Source organism: Octopus bimaculoides, chromosome 13, assembly GCF_046866305.1.
Source record: "Octopus bimaculoides isolate indiv1 chromosome 13, ASM4686630v1, whole genome shotgun sequence".
In the NCBI taxonomy this organism is placed as follows: domain Eukaryota; kingdom Metazoa; phylum Mollusca; class Cephalopoda; order Octopoda; family Octopodidae; genus Octopus; species Octopus bimaculoides.
The window spans coordinates 27,661,228-27,670,821 of record NC_142940.1 but is presented as its reverse complement, the minus strand read 5'-3'; positions in this window follow the sequence as shown (position 1 = coordinate 27,670,821).

Below are 9,594 nucleotides of genomic sequence, written 5' to 3'. Positions count from 1 at the left end.
CAATCGTAATCTACACCGTTTGAAAGGTATTTGTATAAAATTTCATTAAAAAATACCTATTTTCCAGTAAGTTATGAGGTGGGAAATGTCGGGTCCTGTGAATTTTCCAAAACTCTTCTCTCCAACCCCTCGGAAAATTTTTTTTGCAACAAATCTTTATATACTCTCAATCTACAGGATGGACGTTTCGTTAAAAAGTATCATTTTTCTGGAAGTTATGAGGCAACAATGGATTAACGTTAACTTCCGTTACATTTTCAAAGAATTAACAGATTAACGATTAAAGAAGTTAATTTTTTGGTTGACGGATTAACAAATAACGAAGTTAACTTTTCGATTAACGGTGCCCACCTCTGGTTATAGTCATATGGTGGGAATCTCTATCTAGTCAAGTGATAATGGCATTAAGGATGTGCTGCGGTATATGTAGTCTGAGATTGCAGAAGTGTAGTAGAAGTGCATCTAGGGTGACATAGAGAGGTTTCTAGTAGCGTAATGGTAGCTTAGCCTACTGAGTTACAGAGCAGGCAAGGGAAAGCTCCAGAAATCACAAGTCAACCTCAGGGAGTCTATAAATAAGTGGAAATTGACGAGCTGCTGTGGCTGAGTATGTATTATAAGGAGGTGCAAGAAAGCCATCAACATTCAAAAGGCATTAGTGAAACGTTTGTGTTATTTGTTGGGGAGATGTTGACCATTTTGCTTATACGTGACTAGCGAGCAATCTATTCAAAACTTTGCTTATGATAGTTGGAATAGTTCGTGAAGTGATTTTCTTTTAGTTGAAGATGTTATAAATACTTTGTGAATTTCTGGACTAAGCAGGTCTATTAAATGTATATAATAGAGTAACCAGCCACTAATCCCATTCGTTTTTTTTTTTTTTTTATGTCTGACAGAAAATATCCAGGACAGCATTTTAGAGATGTTCGGGTGTAAAGTGAAAATTTGGTAGCTAATTCTAGTTGTTCAGTCGACGAATTTGAGGTTTACTCGATATATTGTCGGTAATAAGAACTTAACTTCTGGCGTATGGAATCAGACTAGAAATCTGAGCAATAATTATACAATTAAACATGACAAAAGTGGTATAGAAAGCTACCACCACAAATACCAAGAAAAAACATTTGCACATCTCTAACATTAATACACTCACAATATTAATTCTACAAATTGTTATTGTCAGTATAACGTACTATTCACCAATAGGAACCACTTATGAATTGTACATTGCTCATACTCTCTACAACAATAAACTGTAATTCAGCACAGAGGCTGGATTCGAAACTGACGAGATTATCTCAGAGATGAGATCAACACTAAATTTCTTCATTCTTACTAGATACACTACATGAAAGGTGAGCCTCAGATCTTTCTGATTTGGCGGGCGCCACTTGTTTTCTTAATGAAACACTTTCAAACTTGGGACACTGGTAGAATGTGTCATATAAAACATCTTAGTGTTATTGAGAAAATTCTATATTTTTAAAGTTATTTCGTGTTGAAATTGTCGTATTTCGGTAATTTCAACCACTCACTGACGTCTATTTAGGTGAAAACAATTACTGCTGTGAATTGTCAACAAAACGTTGTGCGGTGTAATGGGATCTTTTCCCTTGAATAAAATTAGTGCCGTTATTTGTCAACAACAACTATCGGCGGTACTGTTATTTATGACATCGTTCGTGCGTTTTAGGGTTTTAGGGATAGGGTTAGGGTTAAGGTTATGAGTATTTTTGCCAAATTTGTTGAAAAATTTGTGGCGGTGTATTGAACCAAATTTGGCAAAAATACTCATAACCCTAACCCTGACCCTAAAACCCTAACCCTAACCCTAAAACCCTAAAACGCACGAACGATGTCATAAATAACAGTACCGCCGATAGTTGTTGTTGACAAATAACGGCACTAATTTTATTCAAGGGAAAAGATCCTATTACACCGCCACAACGTGTTGTTGACAAACCACAGCAGTAATTGTTTTCACCTCAATAGACGTCAGTGATTGGTTGAAATTACCGAAATACGACAACTTTTAGCATTAAGTAACTTCGAATATAAAATTTTTTCTCTGTTCTATAAGACAAAATATACAAGTATACGAAGTTTTAAAGTGTTTCGGTAGAAAACACACTAAATAAAACATAAATAAAAAATGGTGCCCGCCAAATCAGAAAGATCCTGAGCCTCTATACGAACCATAAATGCTTCTGGATACAGAAATATTAAAAAAAAAAAATCTACGCCGTATTGTATTCTATATAAATAACATATAAACAAAGGCGGTGCTCCAGCATGGCCACAGTCAAAAGACTGAAACAAGTAAAAGAGTAAAAGAGTAATATGGTTTTGGATAGGTTTTTAGCCATGGTTGACAATCATGTGAGAATATTCGCTATTTGAACAATATTATTTTGATCCATGCTTAGAGAAACATTGCCGAGTTAACGTGATGTTTTCTCGTACATTTTAAAAATTATATTTCAATGCCTGTTCTAAATTGCATTTGTGGAAGTTGAATCGCGCTAAGCCTGTAGTTTCAGTGAACTGTTTTCTTATTTGTTATACTGAATTTGCAAAATATAAGTCCCACTCTTGGGTGAATAATTTTTATTGCATTTTTATATAATTAATATAAATGATCATACAAACTGGATGTGTTTATTTGAATGTGTTTGTGAATATTCTTGCTATCTCTCTATATCCATTTATTTATCTCCCTCTTATGTATATATTGATCTAAATCAGGGGTCTCCAACTCAAATAACTCGATAGCCACACCTCATGCCGGTGGGGGCCACAAAACATTTTCTGCATTTGCTTGGAACTCTTTCAAACAAAAGCTGTTTCCCATTTCCATAATAATAGATAATAAATCAAGACGCTAGAATTCGATTCTCAAGACAAGGCAGCATATTTATTTCTCAACAACTGATGACAATGATGGTTAGACATATTTATGTCATATATATATATATATATATATATATATATATATATATATATATATATATATATATATATATATGTATATGTATGTATATATTTATATATATAGAAAGAATGTACTCTTTGCTCAAAACTACTGGCTACTTTTCTAGCACCGCTTTTCCTTAACCAGCTCGGAAATTTCAGGCATTATTATTCTGATTGTTGTCAATCTTAAGGATGATTTCAAATGTTCATCTGTTAGCCTGTCTTGTTCAATTTTAAGGTTGGAAAAAAAAACCTGTTATACATACATGTGCTTCCAAACATATGATGTTTGAGTATTTCACAGGGTCAACTTAGGTGTAGAACTGAGGCGCTCCAACATCTGAAAACTTCTGTTTTAATGTTGAATCACATGTAATGTTAATAAATTCAATTTGAATAGTGGAAGGAACATCATTAACATCAACAGCAAAAGGGGTTCGAAAACACATCAAGCTGTAGCTTCATTTCCTTCAATTCTTTGAATCGTGTGTCAAATTCCCTCTGCAGTTTGTTGATAAATTCCACACACTCCTGTAGTGCCTCACAGTCCACTGAATTCAACGTTTTCAGCGATGGGAAATGGTCAAAGTTTTTTTAGCAGTAATTGTTTCTCCCACAGACTCAGTCTCATTTTGAAAACAGTGCACTCCCACCCAACTGGCTAAAGGCCTGTACATGCATATATATATATATATATTTCTTTTCTCCTTGGAGATAGCGGACCGCAGAAAATCGCTTGGCGGGTCACATGCAGCCCGCGGACCATGAGTTGGAGACCTCTGATCTAAATAGATACACGCAAGTAAGCACATAAATGCAAAACAAGGTGGAAAAATAGTACCTGGATACCTAAGGGAGAGTAATATGCTTTCATTAGAGTTGCAAAATCTTCACGAAACTGTTATTCAAAGTTTCATGTTCCCGTTCGGACGAACGGGAATGTTAACTCTGAGTAACAGTTTTATGAAGGTTTTGCAGCTTTAATAACAAATATAGATAGATAGATAGATAGATACATACATACATACATACATACAGACAGACAGACAGACATGGGTTGGACAAAATAATGGAAATACTTGTTAAATGGAAGTTTATTATTTGATACCAAGTTGGTTCATCTTTGGCATCAATCACAGCTTAAATATGCTGGGGATTTGACTTATGCACATTCTGAATTGTTTTTAGAGGAATTTTGAACCATTCTTCCAGTAAAACCTGCTTTAGCTCTTTCAGTGACGATAGCGGAGGGAAGCGGCCCCTCAGTTGCTGCTCCGAAATGCACCATAAATGTTAGTTTATATTAAGATCTGGTGATTGTAGAGCCAATCCAAATGATCTTCTTCACTTTTGTTCTCTTCGTACAAATTTTCAATAAAATTAGGCTTGTGATTCGGTGCATTATTGTCCTGGAAGATTACACTATCATCCAAAATACTCTAATAATCCTTGGTGGTAACTCTACCACGTAGAACAACTAAAATACCAAGAGAATTCTATGTTATGGCTGTCCAAATCAAAACTGAGACACTTCCGTGCGTCACGACAACGGTCAGTCAGTGCTAAAGGCACCAGACACAAACTCGCCTCAAAATGGGGAAAAGGATGAATGAGGATTCATTGGAGAAGAGGAAATTGAATCATTGATTGCTACTGATTGTCTACACACCGTTTCCCCGCTTATCAATGGTGATAGGGACAGGAAAGGCTTAGCAATTGCAGCTTTCCAATAGTATCCAGTTTTAAGGAGCTCACGACAAACAGTTTTGGTTGACACAAAGTTGGTAAGGTGATAATTTAGATCTGCTGTCACTTTTACTGTTGCACTTTATAGTTTTTAGGCAATACATTTCACTATTCTGCAGTGCTTTTCTGTGGACTTTGCCTTCAGTCTAGAATTTTGCTGGCCAGAACTAGTTTTGTCTGGCGAGCTGGCAGAATCATTAGCACGTCTGGCGAAATGCTTAGCGGTATTTCGTCTGCCGCTACGTTCTGAGTTCAAATTTTGCCGAGGTCGACTTTGCCTTTCATCCTTTCGGGGTCGATTAAATAAGTATCAGTTACGCACTGGGGTCGATATAATCGACTTAATCCGTGTGTCTGTCCTTGTTTGTCCCCTCTGTGTGTAGCCTCTTGTGGGCAGTAAAGAAATAAGAACTAGTTTTGTCTTGGCTTTGGAATGCTAACATAATTTTGGAGACTCGAAACAGACCTGCAGTTTTATTGACTGAAAGTCCAACCATCTGCACTCCCAAAATTTGTCCTCTTTGAAAATCAGATAGGTCCTGCATTTTAACTTATTTTAATATAAATATCTGCAGAAAAGAAAAGAAAAATAGAGAGCTTTATCATAGAGTCCAAGGTATACATAATGCATATGAACACATATATACAGACTGGACCAATTTTGAATTTGCTATATCACCAATAGTAAGGATAGTTAGACAAAAGGTAGTGTTTCGATTATTCTGCCTAACGTACGTGTGTGTGTGTGTGTGTGTGTGTGTGTGTGTGTGTGTGTGCGTGCGTGCGTGCGTGCGTGCGTGCGTGCGTGCGTGTGCGTGTGCGTGTGTGTGTGTGTGTGTGTGTGTGTTTGGGCGGTATTATGTTTGAAAGATGCAGAAGAGGAAATTATTTTCAGCGATATTTATTTATGATATTAAACATTTTCAGTAGTGCAATATATGCAATTGGATCTTTTCCCTTTGAATGGCACATCGAGAAATTAATTTTTTGTAACTATACACTTTCAAACTTCGGACACTGGTAGAATGTGTATAAAACATCTTTTACTCTTAGTGTTGTTGAGAAAAGTTTATATCTTTAGAGTTATTTCGTGTTAAAGTTGTCGTATTTCGATAATTTCAACCAATCAATGACGTGTATTCAGCTGAATAAAATTACTGCTGTTGTTTATCAACAACAACTTCCGACGGTGTATATTTCGTTTGTCACTGTTATTCATGACATCGTTCGGGCGTTTGTACTGGTTTTAGCTTTAGGGTTTTAGGGTTACGGTTGGGGTTTTAGGGTTAGGGATAGGGTTTTAGGGTTAGGGATAGGGTTTTAGGGTTAGGGTTAGGGTATTAGAGTTAGGGTTTTAGAGTTTTAGGGTTAGGGTTTTAGGTTTAGGATTAAGGTTAGGGTTTTAGGGTTACGGTTAGCGTTAGAGTTTCGGAAAAATGTGAAAAATGAAGAAATTGGAGGGGTAGGGTGGCAAAAATGTCTTTCCGAAAATAGTAACTGAAAAACAGGAAAAAAATACTAAAAGCAGTAGAAATGCACGAACGATTATAGTGGTGCCAGGAAGTAAACATTCTTCAGATACACTCGTTTATTCATACAAACGTAACTGAGATGAAATATGTCATAAATAACAGTGACAAACGAAATATACACCGCCGGAAGTTGTTGACAAACAACAGCAGTAATTGTTTTCACCTCAATAGACGTCATTGATTGGTTGAAATTACCAAAATACGACAACTTTAACATGAAATAACTTCGAAAGTACACAATTTTCTCAAAAACGCCAAGAGTAAATGATGTTTTATATGACACATTCTACCAGTATACGAATTTTGAAAGTGCTTAGTTACAAAAAATTATTTTTTAAATGTGCCAGCCAAGGGGAAAAGATCCATGCAATTTTTTAAATACATATTATGTGTGATTCAATAAATGGATTGTCAAAGGATAAAAGCTTAAGAGTTCTTTCACATATTAGTACATAGTTTATAGTCACAACAGGAATAATCTCTCAGATAGAAAAGCTGACAGATGAAAATTATTTAATGAAACATGAGTGAAGAGACACATGACGTCCGGCTGGAATTTTAAAACACAAATCCCTACTGAGAGTTCAATTTTAGTGTTTTTATTAAGTTCACCAAAAAATTCTTAAATATTCCAAATACATATCACTGGTACTTAGCTGGATGTTACCATATAGAGCATTATTATCATTTACGTAAAGACGGGCAAAATGCTTAGCGGTATTTCACCCGTCGTAACGTTCTGAGTTCAAATTCCACCAAGGTCGTCTTTGCCTTTCATCCTTTCGGGGTCGATAAAATAAGTACCAGTTGAGCACTGGAGTAGATGTAATTAACTCACCCCTCCCCTGAAATTGCTGGTCTTGTGCCAAAATTATAAATCAGTATTACCAAATATAGTGATGTTGTTCGTCTGTGATTTTAGTTTTCGGATTTAAATATGTCAGGTTCAAATTTTGAGGAAGACTGCCAGCTGCAGGAATCCTCTCGCAGGGCGTTTGTCGTATGACAAACGAATGAAATCATGATGAAAGTATTCTGCTATTCCATCTAGGCTGGGTGATATGCTGTCGTACGAATTCTTTCTCTAAGAAGCAAATGCAAGTGCTCTGTGAAAAGAGTGGCCTTAAATAGCTAATCTTTATCAATAGTTATTGAGGTAGGAGTTCCAGAATTCGATATGCAGTGAAAAGCCAAAGCTTTTGCTACCATTGTAGCTGAAATGTCTCGAATAAATTTGTCTTCAAACCATCGGAGAGAAACGATCAATACACATTCACAGATAAACAACTATTTACATGCAGCAAAGGTCTAACATATGTTGAAAGTGAGCAACCGAAGGGGAAAAAGTTCTGAGGGATGCTTTATATGCTTATGAAATTTAAGTTTCCAATAAGCAATGTATTTTTTAACTGATTCTCAAATATTTTTGCTTTATTTCTGGTCAAATTAATCGAGCTGAAATGAATTTTTGGAAAGCGGAAACTCCAGGATAAGGTAAATAATGAATAATAGAAAAAGTAGAGTCTGAGTTGCAAAGAAACGAAAGGTCTTTCATGACCAGTGGAGATATCACGCCAATTAAACATCGTAGAGGAAAGAAATTAAATGGGAGAGGGAAGAAATTAAATTTCTCTGCTGTTTCCTTATCTGAGACAAGATATTTTTTCTCAAACAGTTGTTGTGCGGATATAAAGAATCAATCTGCACTCAAGAGAAGGTGACGACCGCGTCGTTGTTTTGCTCTTTAGATACACTGAATATCAACCTGATATGAAATTTAAGGAGCAATTTTCTCTTGGAGAATGTTTGTCAGGTTTCGTAATGCATAATCAACAGTTTATGATCGGTATATAGGCCAAATTGTCGTCCTTCAAGGAAATGATGAAAATACTTAATTGGTAAGGAATCTACCAATAATTTACGATCGAAAGTACTGTATTTGATTTCAGCTTGTTTCAATCGTAATGAGAAAGATGAAAGTGGCTGTCATGAGTTATGAGAAAGATGAAAGTGGCTGCCATGAGTTATGAGAAGGATGAAAGTGACTGCCATGAGTTATGAATAAACTGTTGTAAGATTTCACCGATTCCACCTTCAGAAGCACCAACCAAAAAGAAGAAGAAAAAAAAAAAATGGTGTCGGATGAGTTGACAAAGTAATTTTAGATATCCCGTCTATAATAGTTATAAACGATTGCAACGCGTTGTTGTTTGTGTAGTTTTCACTTTTTCTCCTTTTAGATTCAGTGCAGAATGATACATAAAAATCAACCAAACCGAGTAATTCTCGCAATTTCCGTAAAGATGTAGGTGGCGGAAACTGTAAAATAATTTCCACTTTATCTTGTGTTGGTAGGATTCCGTTTTTACCAACAACCTCTCCTAAGAATGTTAGAAATTCATCACCGAAAAGACACATAAGTATGTGTAATTACGACACCATATTGAGGTAGCACAGCAACAAGCTGTTGTAGATGATTTTCATGCTCAGATACAGAAGACCTGGCCATTAAAAGTATAATTCTTAGGGATCAATGGAAAGAATTCACTGAATTTCGGAGACCAATGTCCATTGTCAAAACTTCAAATAGTCCAAAAGGCTTTGTTATAGCTGTCTTATGAACAATAGCAGGTTCACCAGGAATTTGATATAAGCACTAATTAAGTGTATCTTGGAATGTTTTCCAAAATACACGTGACATCATGCAACGAGGATGCAAAATCATAGGTGCTGGAACAGGATATTTGTCCGGTACTGTTTTCTAGTTTAACATCTATAACCACCACGGAGGTGCCAATTGTCAGGAGTCTTCTTGGATACCATAGGTAATGGAGAGGACCAATTACTGCTTGTCGGGAAAATTATGCAAAGTGGAAACATGTGACTGAATTTGTCTTTAGCGATTTTCATTTTGATTTAAGCAAGTCGACAAGGTCACGCTGAAACTGAAGACCATTTATGTTAATAAGGTGTGTTACTGAATGTAATGGTTTTTATTATATAAAAAAGCCTGGATTTCTGAGTATTAACGAATGATAGCATGGTAGACAAAACTATGAAAACAGGGCTACGATTATACCGCGAATCAGTAGATTAGTTGTAGTATCAATTAGTTTTTGGTTTTTCACATCAGTCAGTAGACCAAAATGATGAACGAAATCCGCTCCTACGATTGGTTAAGGAAGATCGGCTAAGATAAAATTCCATTTGAAATCTCTCTGCAAGTTCAAATTCAGAATCAAGGATTTTTTTCAGTTTGTGGCTATCGACAAATCAACTACTTGTAAGGCAACAGTCGTCAGTTGTGGAGAACATTTAGAAAGTTATACGGCCAAATTCA